The sequence below is a fragment of the Entelurus aequoreus genome, linkage group LG24, assembly GCF_033978785.1.
Source record: "Entelurus aequoreus isolate RoL-2023_Sb linkage group LG24, RoL_Eaeq_v1.1, whole genome shotgun sequence".
Taxonomy (NCBI): domain Eukaryota; kingdom Metazoa; phylum Chordata; class Actinopteri; order Syngnathiformes; family Syngnathidae; genus Entelurus; species Entelurus aequoreus.
In genome coordinates, this window is record NC_084754.1 from 2147100 (window position 1) to 2160252 (window position 13153).

General features: G+C 40.6%; 1 protein-coding gene and 1 long non-coding RNA gene across 7 annotated transcripts in view; one reads left to right on the plus strand and one right to left on the minus strand.

The window, feature by feature from the left end:
• Window positions 1-13153, minus strand: part of LOC133641699 (uncharacterized) — a 526583-nt gene that overhangs the window by 93279 nt on the left and 420151 nt on the right. The gene's annotated exons all lie outside the window — the stretch shown is intronic.
• Window positions 1-13153, plus strand: part of reln (reelin) — a 391417-nt gene that overhangs the window by 15766 nt on the left and 362498 nt on the right. Inside the window, exon 3 of one of the 6 annotated variants that reach the window (XM_062035613.1) lies at window positions 3697-3977. The exons of the other annotated variants lie outside the window; for them this stretch is intronic. The gene's annotated coding sequence lies outside the window, so the exon portion shown is untranslated. The remainder of the gene's footprint in view (window positions 1-3696; window positions 3978-13153) is intronic. 6 annotated transcript variants of the gene reach the window in all.

Consider the following 13153-nt stretch of genomic DNA (forward strand, 5'->3'; position numbering starts at 1 on the left):
CAACATGTGGGCATGTTTGACCACTTTCTACTCACTTACAAAATGTCTCTAGCCTTTATTCGGAATATTAATAATCAGTGACTTTTTCACCTCCACTGTCCATCACCATCACCTTTTCTGTCAGCCCTCAGCTCAGTCGCACCACGCTGGTTCTCTTTTTTAGCAAACCTTTCTTTCATTCATTATTGAGTCTTGTTTTTTTTTCAGTCTCAGAATAAAGAAGGAGCATGGAACTTTTCAATATTTAATTATACCGCCCATTAAAAATGTATATTGTATCATGAGTCATTTTCAACAATGTGAACTGGTAAAAATGTTGCAAGTCAGTGGATGGAAGAGAAAATAGTTTGCTGGGTTCTGATATAAAAGAGAATATGTGGCATTTGAAAGTAGGGATGTGCACCTAAACCTGTTTTCATAAAGATGTAAACTGTAGTAACCAGACCGTGCCTCATTTCTGTGCTAAATGAATGCAGACTCAGCCTCCTGCAACAAGTACCTGAAGGTGATACTGTCATCTAATGTCTTGAATGTAGCGTTCCAGAGCTCTTGCTGTGCCTCGAAGTGAATCCAGCTCAGGCTATTTTCCCCCAGCGAGTTGACGTTCCACGTCACAAGAGCTAACTTCTATAACCAAGGATCGGACCGTCAAGGGCCCTATCCTCTGCTCCCGCCCGACTCACACTGCACCCGCCATCTTGCTCTTTCAACATGTATGCGTTCATGAAACACACGCATCCACACACCACCACTCATGTGCGCTCTATTGCCGCGTCCGTGTGGAAACTATGTCCACATATTTCTAAACCTTGGGGCACTTCCTACAGTCCGGATTTTATAAAAAAAATTATGAGTTACACTCAAACGATAAATCAAAGCAACAGAATATAAATCGAAGCTTTATTCTTACCGAATTATTCAATAGAATTGATTAATTGTTGCACCTCTAAACATGTGCGACTGAATATTTTGTTTTGTCGCAAAAGGTGATGAGACCACCTTCACTTTGTGATTCTGCAATCCATAGGTTTTAGTAAAGCTCACCAAATATAAGCATCCTTTTTGGAGTTAATTCCTCAAATATATCTATATTTCCACTAGAGTCATCTGACCCATTTGCTAGGGTTAAGCAATACTGCAAATTTGGAGTCAGCTGAGTCGGCTGTACAAATATGCTGTAGTAGTTCCACTAAAGATGCAACAGGCTGTTTGTACGCTCAACTTGTTATTAAAATCATTATTTTGCTGCTCTTTAAAGAGCTTCATATTTGATCCATGCATCTGAGCTCCAAGTGGGGGAAGGAAGAGGGAAAGATCAATAGCTCGAGGAGGTCATATATTCATGTTTTAAGCCTGGAGCATGCCATTTATATTTATGCGCTCATTTAGATGTTTGTATCTGCAAATATGAGTTCTTGTCACTGCTTGCAAGTACTATAACCATGAAAATATATAAAATACAAAGTATCTGGAATAATTAATACACTGCATAAAGTCAGTGTTCAAAGACAAGAAAAAACAAAACAAAAATTAGGGGTATTTTATTTTAACTAAGCAAAAGTATCTGCCAATAGAACAAGAAAATTTGGCTTGTCAAGACTTTCCAAAACAAGTAAAATTAGCAAACCTCAATGAACCCCAAAATACCTTTAAAATAAGTATATTCTCACTAACAACTGTACTACTATATGAGTACGTATTTTCTATTGTTTCATTGAAAATAAAATATCAAAGTCCATTTGGCTGTCATCTGTTTTAATATGAGACACAATTGTGTCAAAGTCATGATTTTTTTTTTCATGCTTGAAGTAAGAAATTATTACTTTAAAAAAATAGTTTTATACTTGTGAGTGTTGATGACACAGCTTTGCAACAGTTGATATTCTAGTTTCAAGCATGTTTTACTCAATATAGCTCATAAAATCTCAGCAACAAGCTGTAATATCTCACTGAGATAATTTAGGACCAAAACCCTTAAAACAAGTAAAACACTAACAAAAAATCTGCTTAGTGAGAAGAATTATCTTATCAGACAAAAAATAAGCAAATATCACCCTTATTTGAGATATTTAATCTTACTTAGATTTCAGTTTTTGCAGTGTACCTTACATATTGTTGTACAGGCATGGACACATGGATGCTGGCTGGATTAATTGATCATTTTATGACTGATTGCACTGAGAGTCTGTCAAAGGGTTTATAGCAGGGATATTCAACTACATTGTTTTTAAGGACCACATTTCCAGAAAGCTAAGGACCAGGGAGCCGGACTTCTCCCTTCACTATTAGTCTTCTTTTGTATATTCTGGAGAACCAGTGTCCTCTGCAGTAGATATTTGATTTTAGTCTTTTTTTAATTTTTGGTCAGAGCTACAGGATCACTCTGCTCCCCAATCTTTTGACCCTTCTATTTTTGTCACCTGTTCATTAACCTTCAAGCAGTTTGAGCCTTTGTCTCTGTCCCCGCTCAACAAAATCGTATCACTGCTCAAACCTGCAGCTTGTTCCACGGACTTAATGCCACCTTGTTTGTTGCAAGACGTCTGGGATGTCATCGCCCCCCACGTCCAGGAAATAATTAACAGCAGGCTTGCTTTAGGAACTGTCCCAAATTATTTTAAGCAAGTTGTAAAACCTCTGTTAAGGAAATACAACTTAGATCCCTCTATTTTATCAAATTTTAGACCCATTTCAAAGCTTCCTTTTTATTTCAAAGATTTTAGAGAAAGCTGCGCTTGATGTTGTTCAGTCCGGTTTTAAAGCCTTTAATAGCACTGAATCTGCACTTTTAAAGGTTTTTAACAACCTTTTAATATCTGCTGATTTTCTCAATTCTGCCATTTTGATTCTTTTAGATCCAACTGCTGCATTTGACACAGTAGATCACACAGCTCTCATTGGTCGCTTAGAACTGTGTGGGTTTAAGAGGCACACCTTTCAAATGGTTCAGTTCATATCTGATAAACAGAACTTTTAAGATCCAAATTGATGATTCTGTTTCAGCCTGTGCTCCCTTGACCAACAGTGTCGCTCAGAGCTCGATCCATGGACCAGTCCTATTTTCAGTGTACATCCTGCACATGTAACATATTTAAAAACAATTTAATGTATCGTATCATCTGTCTAGCTGTATTGGCCCTGTGATGAGGTGGCGACTTGTCCAGGGCGTACCCCGCCTTCCGCCCGATTGTAGCTGAGATAGGCTCCAACACCCCCCGAAAGGGACAAGCGGTAGAAAATGGATGGATGGATGGATGGGTATCATCTTTATGCTGATAATACACAAATCTCTAAAAAGGAAAAGTGACACTTGTTGAAAATCCCTTTTTAAATTGTCTAGAGGACATTAAAGCATGGTTGGTGGTAACCTTCTTAAATTTAAATGAGAACAAGACAGAAGTAATTTTATTTAACTAAAAACTAAACCAGAATGCTCATGCCAGACCTGGACCCCCTGATGCCTTATTTTAAACCCACAGTCACAAATCTTGGTTTTAGGTTTGATTATGATTTTAAATTGGAACGGCAAATTAACTCTGATGTTCGATCTAGTTTTTACCATTTAAAGGCCTACTGAAAGCCACTACTACCGACCACGCAGTCTGATAGTTTATATATCAATGATGAAATCTTAACATTGCAACACATGCCAATACGGCCGGGTTAACTTATAAAGTGCAATTTTAAACTTCCCAGGAAACTTCCGCTTGAAAACGTCGCGGTATGATGACGTATGCGCGTGACGTCACAAGGTCAAGGTAAGTGTTTGGACCCAATTCAAATACCTCTGTTTTCTTCGACAAAATTCCACAGTATTCTGGACATCTGTGTTGGTGAATCTTTTTGCAATTTGTTTAATGGACAATGGAGACTGCAAAGAAGAAAGTTGTAGGTGCGATCGGTGGAGCAACGGACTACAGCAACACCAACACCAGGAGGTTGTGTTGTGTTTTGAGCAGGATAGCTGACGCACTACGGTGAGTACAGCTTTGGCTTCCAAACATTTGATCGCTTGCCCGTACGTGCGTGTCGATATGTGCATGTCACGTACGTAACTTTGGGGAAATATGTTTCTTGCCGACTCTGATGGCGGCCGGGGTGTTGTCAAAAGCGTACAACGCCCGCCGCCTCATCTAAGTTAGCTTCTATTTTTTTAGCTTCGCCAAGCTGAAAAATATTAACCGTGTATTTACATGTTCATGGTTTAATGGTATTGTTGATCTTCTGTCTATCCATCCAGTCAGGGTTTTTTAAAATTTAGTTTCTATCTGCATTTGAGACTGATGCTATCACGTTGGCTACGTAGCTAGGTTAGCTTCTATTTTTTTTAGCTTCGCCAAGCTGAAAAATATTAACCGTGTATTTACATGTTCATGGTTTAATAGTATTGTTGATCTTCTGTCTATCCTTCCAGTCAGGGTTTTTTTTAATTTAGTTTCTATCTGCATTTGAGACTGATGCTATCACGTTGGCTACGTAGCTAGGTTAGCTTCTATTTTTTTAGCTTCGCCAAGCTGAAAAATATTAACCGTGTATTTACATGTTCATGGTTTAATAGTATTGTTGATCTTCTGTCTATCCTTCCAGTCAGGGTTTTTTTTAATTTAGTTTCTATCTGCATTTGAGACTGATGCTATCACGTTGGCTACGTAGCTAGGTTAGCTTCTATTTTTTTAGCTTCGCCAAGCTGAAAACTATTAACCGTGTATTTACATGTTCATGGTTTAATAGTATTGTTGATCTTCTGTCTATCCTTCCAGTCAGGGTTTATATTTATTTAGTTTCTATCTGCATTTGAGACTGATGCTATCACGTTGGCTACGTAGCTAGGTTAGCTTCTATTTTTTTAGCTTCGCCAAGCTGAAAAATATTAACCGTGTATTTACATGTTCAGTCACTGTGAATGTCCATTTTGCGTTCTCGACTCTCATTTTCAAGAGGATATAGTATCTGAGGTGGTTTAAAATACAAATCTGTGATCCACAATAGAAAAAGGAGAGTGTGGAATCCAATGAGCCAGCTTGTACCTAAGTTACGGTCAGAGCGAAAAAAGATACGTCCATCACTGCCTCTCAAGTCCTTCACTCTAACGTTCCTCATCTACGAATCTTTCATCCTCGCTCAAATTAATGGGGTAATTGTCACTTTCTCGGTCCGAATCTCTCTCGCTCCATTGTAAACAAAGGAAAATTGTGAGGAATACTAGCTCCTCTGACATCACGCTACTTCCGGTACAGGCAAGGCTTTTTTTTATCAGCGAGCAAAAGTTGCGAACTTTATCGTCGATTTTCTCTACATAATCCTTTCAGCAAAAATATGGCAATATCGCGAAATGATCAAGTATGACACATAGAATGGATCTGCTATTCCCGTTTATAAATAAATGATAAATGGGTTATACTTGTATAGCGCTTTTCTACCTTCAAGGTACTCAAAGCGCTTTGACAGTATTTCCACATTCACCCATTCACACACACATTCACACACTGATGGCGGGAGCTGCCATGCAAGGCGCTAACCAGCAGCCATCAGGAGCAAGGGTGAAGTGTCTTGCCCAAGGACACAACGGACGTGACTAGGATGGTAGAAGGTGGGGATTGAACCCCAGTAACCAGCAACCCTCCGATTGCTGGCACGGCCACTCTACCAACTTCGCCACGCCGCCCCGTTTAAATAAAAAAATTTCTTTTCATTAGGCCTTTAAGGCTTTTTTGCAAAAATTTGATAAGTTTTATCTTTTAACGACTTTGAGCGTGTAATCTGTTTCCATTTCATCACGTTTGGTCTACTGCAACTCCCTGTATGCCGGTATGAACCAGTTCTCAATCGCATGATTGCGGGTTGTCCAAAATGCTGCTGCTCGCCTTTTAACTGGCACCAAAAAACATGAGCACATTACCCCTATTTTAGCATCCCTTCACTGGCTCCCAGTTCATTCTAGAATTCATGTTTAAATTTTGTTTGTTTTTTATTCTCATAATGGATTAGTGCCAAAATATACAGTACAGGCCAAAAGTCTGTAGTATTGATGCCTTCAGTGACAATATACAATGTATCCAATCCAATCCACTTTATTTATATAGCACATTTACACAACAAGAACGTTTCCAAAGTGCTGCACAGCCATGTTAAAAACAATATTAAAAACGATATTAAAAACAATATTAAAAACAATATTATGCTACACCAATGACTGAATAAAAACAAAGAATAAATGAATAGAAAACCAATACAGAGACAATATAAAAAATAAATATGATTAAAAACGATTTTAAAGGGTAAAACCAATTAAAACAGTAAAATAGACATCAAAATGTATAACCCTAACCCTAACCACACAGGACAACAGAGGACAGAAGACCACACAACTCACGTAGTGTTAAAAGCCAAAGAATAAAAGTGGGTCTTAAGACGAGACTTAAAACACTCCACTGTGGAAGCAGTTTGAACATGGAGGGGCAGAGTGTTCCAGAGTTTAGGGCCGACCACAGAGAAGGCCCTGTCTCCCCTGGTTTTAAGTCTCGTCCTGGGCACCGCGAGCTGGAGCTGGCTCTCGGACCTCAGAGCGCGCGCAGGAGTGTAAATTTGGATGAGGTCCGAGATATACTGATGTGCCAGTCCATGTAAAGCTTTAAAAACAAACAGCAAATAGTAAATAGTCATGAAAATAAAGAAAACGCATTGAAATGAGAAGGTGTGTCCAAACTTTTGGCCTGTACTGCATGTCAGATCTTCTAAAAATCTAAACTCTCACAAGGTCTCTGAGGTTAGCTGATCAATTTCTTCTTGCCGTCCCAAAGACCTGGTTAAAATCCACAGGGGATCGTGCATTTTGCTGTTGCTCCAAAACTTGCTATTCGGACGGCTCCCTCTTCAATGACTTTTAAAACACGTCTTAAAATATATTTTTACACCTTGGCTTTTAAACCAGCATAAGAGTTGTGTGAATTTAGTCTATTTTATTTTATTTATTTATTCTCTTTCTCGTTAAATGTTTGTTTGTTTTTACAATTGACTGTCCTTATTTTTATCCTGCTTCTAAATGTTTGTTTTAATTCCTGTGAAGCACTTTGTGAAACTTTTGTTTTTTGAAATGTGCTACATAAATAAAATGGATTGGACTGGATTTTTACGGACCTTCTGCAAAACAGCAAGTCAAAGGTCATGTCTATGACAGCACTTTTTAAGAATCTGCTGCAAAAATGTGAGTCACAATTTTTTTGAACTGGACGCACAGGCTATTAGTTGAATAGCCCAAATGATGAAGAAGGGAGCACCTAAAATAAAACATTGATGACCACTACTAGTATAAATAAAGACGTTGAGCAAATGACTACTGACTGCATCTGTGATAAACAAGCTACATCAACAACCAGGTTACATATATCACATTAGGAAACAAAATGTGTAACTGCCAAAAAGGAGAGGACTTAAGATGGGGCCTTGAGGATTGCCTCAGTTATGTAAATCACAAGTTTGGACCCCAGTGTTCTATGTCAATCCAAGGATCTGCCAATGTTTTTATCAATCAATCAATCAAACTTTATTTATAAAGCACTTTTCATGCCTAAAAGAAATGCAACGCAAAGTGCTTTAGAAAGTTAAAAACAATACACCGGTGACCCATATCCCCCATTATCACATAAGTATGCACCGACACAGATACCACACACAACATACACACGTACACATTTGTACAGAGGAGACATGTGAGTAAACACTATCACGGGAGCCATCTGCACCAGGAGGTCATCAGACCATGGCCACCAAGACGCTGACTCAAAGCGCCCCCACAAGCACGGCCGATAACCCCTGAGGCAGATGGCTCATCTGAGGAACGTTGGAAAATAAAAATAATTAAACCTGTAAAATAGTAAGAACCGTGAGTACAGATAAAGAATAAAATACAAGTAAGACATATTAAGATTAATAGAAAAAATAAAATGAATATACATAAGAAGAACCTTAAAATTTATCCTGAAACACACAGGGAGCCAATGCAGAGATTTTAAAACTGGTGTAATGTGAGCCCACCTTCTGGTCTTCATCAGGACACGTGCCGCTGAATTTTGGATTTTGGAATTTTACAGTGGTCCAAGTTTCAATATACAACAGGCGCACTTTAGGAATTTGCTGCAAAAATGTTTGTCTCACAAGTTTTGAACTTAACTCGCGGGCTGGTATGATGTCATTCCCAGGCCGGATTTGGCCATCGGGAAGCTAGTTGAATAGCCCAGGTTTACAGTTATAGGGCAACTTAGGTGGGGATTTCAGTGTCTCCCACAGAACGACACTCCAAATGTGGTGTTTGGGGGTGGAGGGTCGATGGAATAGCCAGCTTGTGGCTCATGTCGCAGTTGACCATCCATCCTTGGCCTGCTTATGTGTGACTTCTTTCCATTTGTCGGAGGCAGAGAGAGCGAGGGAGAGAGTGTGGAGGACACGTTGGGACCCTCTGCTCTACTTTGACGGCAGGACCATGTTTTGGCTTGTAAGAGGATGCATGAATTACCTCATCTATTTAACTTCTGTGAACCCCAGACAACCTCAAGTGATGTTCTTGAAAGTCGCAGCAACATTTTAAGGACATCATGAATTAAAAGGAAAAAATGAAGCGGTTGTCAACATAACCCAAATGGATAGCGAAAAGAGTCATTGTGCCATGGACCTTTTTGTGTTATTTTGCGCCTTACCATGATTTCATGTTTTTTTTAAATGATGGAAATCAACCAGGAATGTCCAATCTGGATGCTGCTTACATGACACTCTCTGCCGTTGCATACCAACCAATGTTGTAGCTTTAAATGTAGGCTATTCATAATTTTAGCAGAGGCACGGCATTACTCACAATTGTTTGAGTTTTATTTAAATATAATCAACATTTGTAGCCCACAAATACGTGTAAAAAAACAACTTGTTACACAAGGTAATGTTTTACAGTGTGTAAAGATGGCAGGTGTTGCATATGTGGGTTTCATCTGTACATGTACATTATGCAGAATGTATAGCCCACGGCAATAACCAGAAATAGAAGCAACATCTTGTCAATGAACTGTCAAGAGAACAAGGAGCAAGAAGTTCAAATGAGGAGGAGGAGGAGGAGTAACAGTGCAGGAGCATTTAATGAGACAAGGAGTGCACCTCTGAAATTCCTCCAGAACAACAGGAGGGTTTCAAATCATTATTCATAATCATATCTGACAAAGGTGAATGTATTTAGTCTTCATTTAAATGCCATTCTGCCCCTTTCCAAAGGAGAAGACGTTTTAATAAGGAATTGATTTTTTTTTTAAAAGCATAACCTTCTGACCTCATTGCTCCTTGGAGGCATAGCAAAAGACTCTCATCTCTAAAATCGATGCAGCAGACCTTTATGGACCCCTCCCCCGGCGGATTTCACAGGCCCAAATGTGTCATTAATGTGTCATTGAGTACATGTCTTCGCTAGAGGCGACAGGATGTACCTCAACCTGCCCCTTGTCGGGTAAGAGGGTGGAGAGGAGCAATTCCCCCCTCACCCCCCCAAACCCCAATTTAGTGAAATGGTGCAGAAAACAAGAGAAGAAAAGAGACGCCTCACAGTGTATCAATCCTGTGTGTGCAAAATTGACCTCCTACGAAACTTCATCTCGCTGTGCTCATCTGTCAGTGAATGGTAAAGGAGGTAAAAGAGGAGGGGGTGGTATTGGACCAAGCAGCCTCTCCCCTCCCTTCTTGGATGCATAATTCAGTGTTTCTCTCACAACAGCCTGCGTTTCGAAGGGCTCAGCTCCCCCAGCCATGAGGCTGGCAGTCTGTTCATATGAAAGAAGCTCTGAAGCCACTCTGTTGTTCCTTCAGGCTTTCTGGCTCCACACATTCCCAGTCATACTAGCATGATTTATTCTTCCTGTTCATCCATGGCGTGGGGCTCCGACCCCAGCGGATGAGTTGGAAACCTTTTTTTTGTCCTTGTCAGGATCCAGTTGCAAATTTGGCATAAGAAGTGTGGCAACATCACTGTGGGCTGTGGCAGTGACACTGTGGGAGCTTGGCCTGCAATGGTGCTGAGTTTACTGGTCCTGGGAGGCCGCTGACCTGCTTTTGGCCTCAATAACCAACCAAGGGAGGGAATACAGAGGGCACAGACCGGACAACTACATTTGGAGGCACAGGAAGTGTCAATCTCTTCAAATTAATGGCATTACAGTAGTACCTCAACTTGCTACCTTGAACTCCGTAATAGCCACCCAAAACATTAACATTTACCTAGAAATGTGTTACGTACAGGAGGAGTAGACGGCACAGACACAAGGGGGCGTAGTATTTAACTCCATCCATCCATTTTTCTACCGCTTGTCCCTTTTGGGGTCGCGGGGGGTGCTGGAGCCTATCTCAGCTACATTCGGGCGGAAGGCGGGGTACACCCTGGACAAGTCGCCACCTCATCACAGGGCCAACACACATAGACAACATTCACACAAGGGCCAATTTAGTGTTGCCAATCAACCTATCCTCACGTGCATGTTTTTGGCGGTAGTATCGCCGGTCTCACGACATGCTAGCTTAGCTGCTACAAAAACAATTAGCCAGTCACTATGGATTTAGTTTTAACAAAGATACAAACTTGATAGTAAATAAACCCATTTTTCCACTGCTCCATGTTGTGCTCACTCATGTCGATGGTGTCTTAACGTTATGAGAACATGCTGTAATGAAATAAGCAAACATGTTGCCGGTGGAAAAAAAAAATGTTGCTCATACAGTGTCCGCGCATACATGCTGTTTCTGACGAGAAAAATATAAAATCTATTATTGCTGATCAGCAGACGATTGCTGCTATATTTTGTGCTTCCACTGCTAATGATCAGACTAGCGGTAGTATTTCAGCATCGCCTGTACAAACTTCAGTCTTTGTCTCTTTTTTCTCCAGTTTTGGCTCAAGACATAAACATTTCAGAAGACAATCTCATGTACTTTAACATTTGCACTACTCTTAACAAAACGGGTACATCGATTGTGGTTAATGTTTGTTTTTATTAAAATCAGCACTTCTATTGACATTTTTGGTAGTAGTTGTTTTCATTTGAACTTGACTGATTTTTAGGTGGTATTTATGCTGTTACAAAATGTTATTTCATTAAATATTTATTAGAATAGTGTATGTCATGTCCTCGTGAAAGTTTTGTTTAAATTCAGATACACTTTCCACATAAATTAATCCATCTGTTATTATAACCATATCATACCACCACGAAAGCAATTCCATACAACATTTTTAGAAACATAAGAATATAAGAACTAGAAATAAACACCATTTTAAAAGGGGCTCAGCTGTTTGCAACTTGCTTAGTTACATACAGTCAGTGTTGGGACTAACGCGTTACTTTGTAACGCGTTACTTTGTAACGCGTTACTTTGTAACGCGTTACTTTGTAACGCGTTACTTTGTAACGCGTTACTTTGTAACGCGTTACTTTGTAACGCGTTACTTTGTAACGCGTTACTTTGTAACGCCGTTAGTTTCGGCGGTAACTAGTAATCTAACGCGTTATTTTTTTTATATTCAGTAACTCAGTTACCGTTACTACATGATGCGGTACTGCGTTATTTTACGTTATTTTTTATGTAGTATCGGCTAGAAACTGAAGATCGGAGTGTGTTTTGTGGCAGCGCTGCAGTGGAAAAGAAAAAGCGTACGTGCTTTGTGTGGGTGGGGGCGGGGGGGGGACTCCCATACCGTAGTTGAGGAGCACAGGGGAGACGTTCCTTCGGGGCTAACAACCTTCACTTTACCCGGAAGTGGTCTTTACAGCTGAGGGTGAATGACGAGGCCGGCGGTTTGTTGCAACTTTGTGACTTTATTGGACGCAGCCATCCACCAAGCTAGAGAGAGCACCTGCAAGCACTCACTGTCGCCGTTCCCTCACTTCTCTCGCCCACTCACTCACTGACGTCCCTCACCCACATGCTGTCATATCTTAAAGGGCCACACACACACACACATAAACGCTACTATCATAACAACTAACAAGACATCAAGGCGAAGCCAAGAGTCGATTTTTTTAATAAGGAGAAATTCTCAATACTTTTCTTTTGTCGAGCACAAAGAAAATAACATTTTAGTTAAATGTAAGTTGTCTTGGATCAAATATCCTATCTACTTAAGAGTTCAAGTTAAAGTGCCATTATGTTGCAGCTATTTAAAATAGTTTTGTCAATTTGTTCTGGCCAGAAACAAATTGGCCTTTGAAACATATCTTTGTCTTTGTGTGTTGTATGTAGACCACATTGTTTGTGTGTTGTATGTAGACCACATTGTTTGTGTTGTATGTAGAGCACATTGCTTAGCAGAGTTCAGTGATGCAAATGCATGTCAAGTTGATCAACACATTGTATTATTCTCCAGTGCAATAACAGTATCAATCAATCAATCAATGTTTATTTATATAGCCCTAAATCACAAGTGTCTCAAAGGGCTGTACAAGCCACAACGACATCCTCGGTACAGAGCCCACATACGGGCAAGGAAAAACTCACCCCAGTGGGACGTCGGCGAATGACTATGAGAAACCTTGGAGAGGACCGCATATGTGGGTAACCCCCCCCCTCTAGGGGAGACCGAAAGCAACGGATGTCGAGTGGGTCTGACATAACATTGTGAAAGTCCAGTCCACAGTGGATCCAACACATCAGCGGGAGTCCAGTCCACAGCGGGGCCAACAGGAAACCATCCCGAGCGGAGACGGGTCAGCAGCGCAGAGATGTCCCCAACCGATGCACAGGCTAGTGGTCCACCCGGGGTCCCGGCTCTGGACAGCCAGCACTTCATCCATGGCCACCGGACCTATGCAACTCCCCCTCGCAAGGGACAGGGGAGAAGAGGAGAGAAGAAAAGAAACGGCAGATCAACTGGTCTAAAAAAGGGGGGGTCTATTTAAAGGCTAGATTATACAAATGAGTTTTAAGATGGGACTTAAATGCTTCTACTGAGGTAGCATCTCTAACTGTTACCGGGAGGGCATTCCAGAGTACTGGAGCCCGAATAGAAAACGCTCTATAGCCCGCAGACTTTTTTTTGGCTCTGGGAATCACTAATAAGCCGGAGTTCTTTGAACGCAGATTTCTTGTCGGGACATATGGTACAATACAATCGGCGAGATAGGCTGGAGCT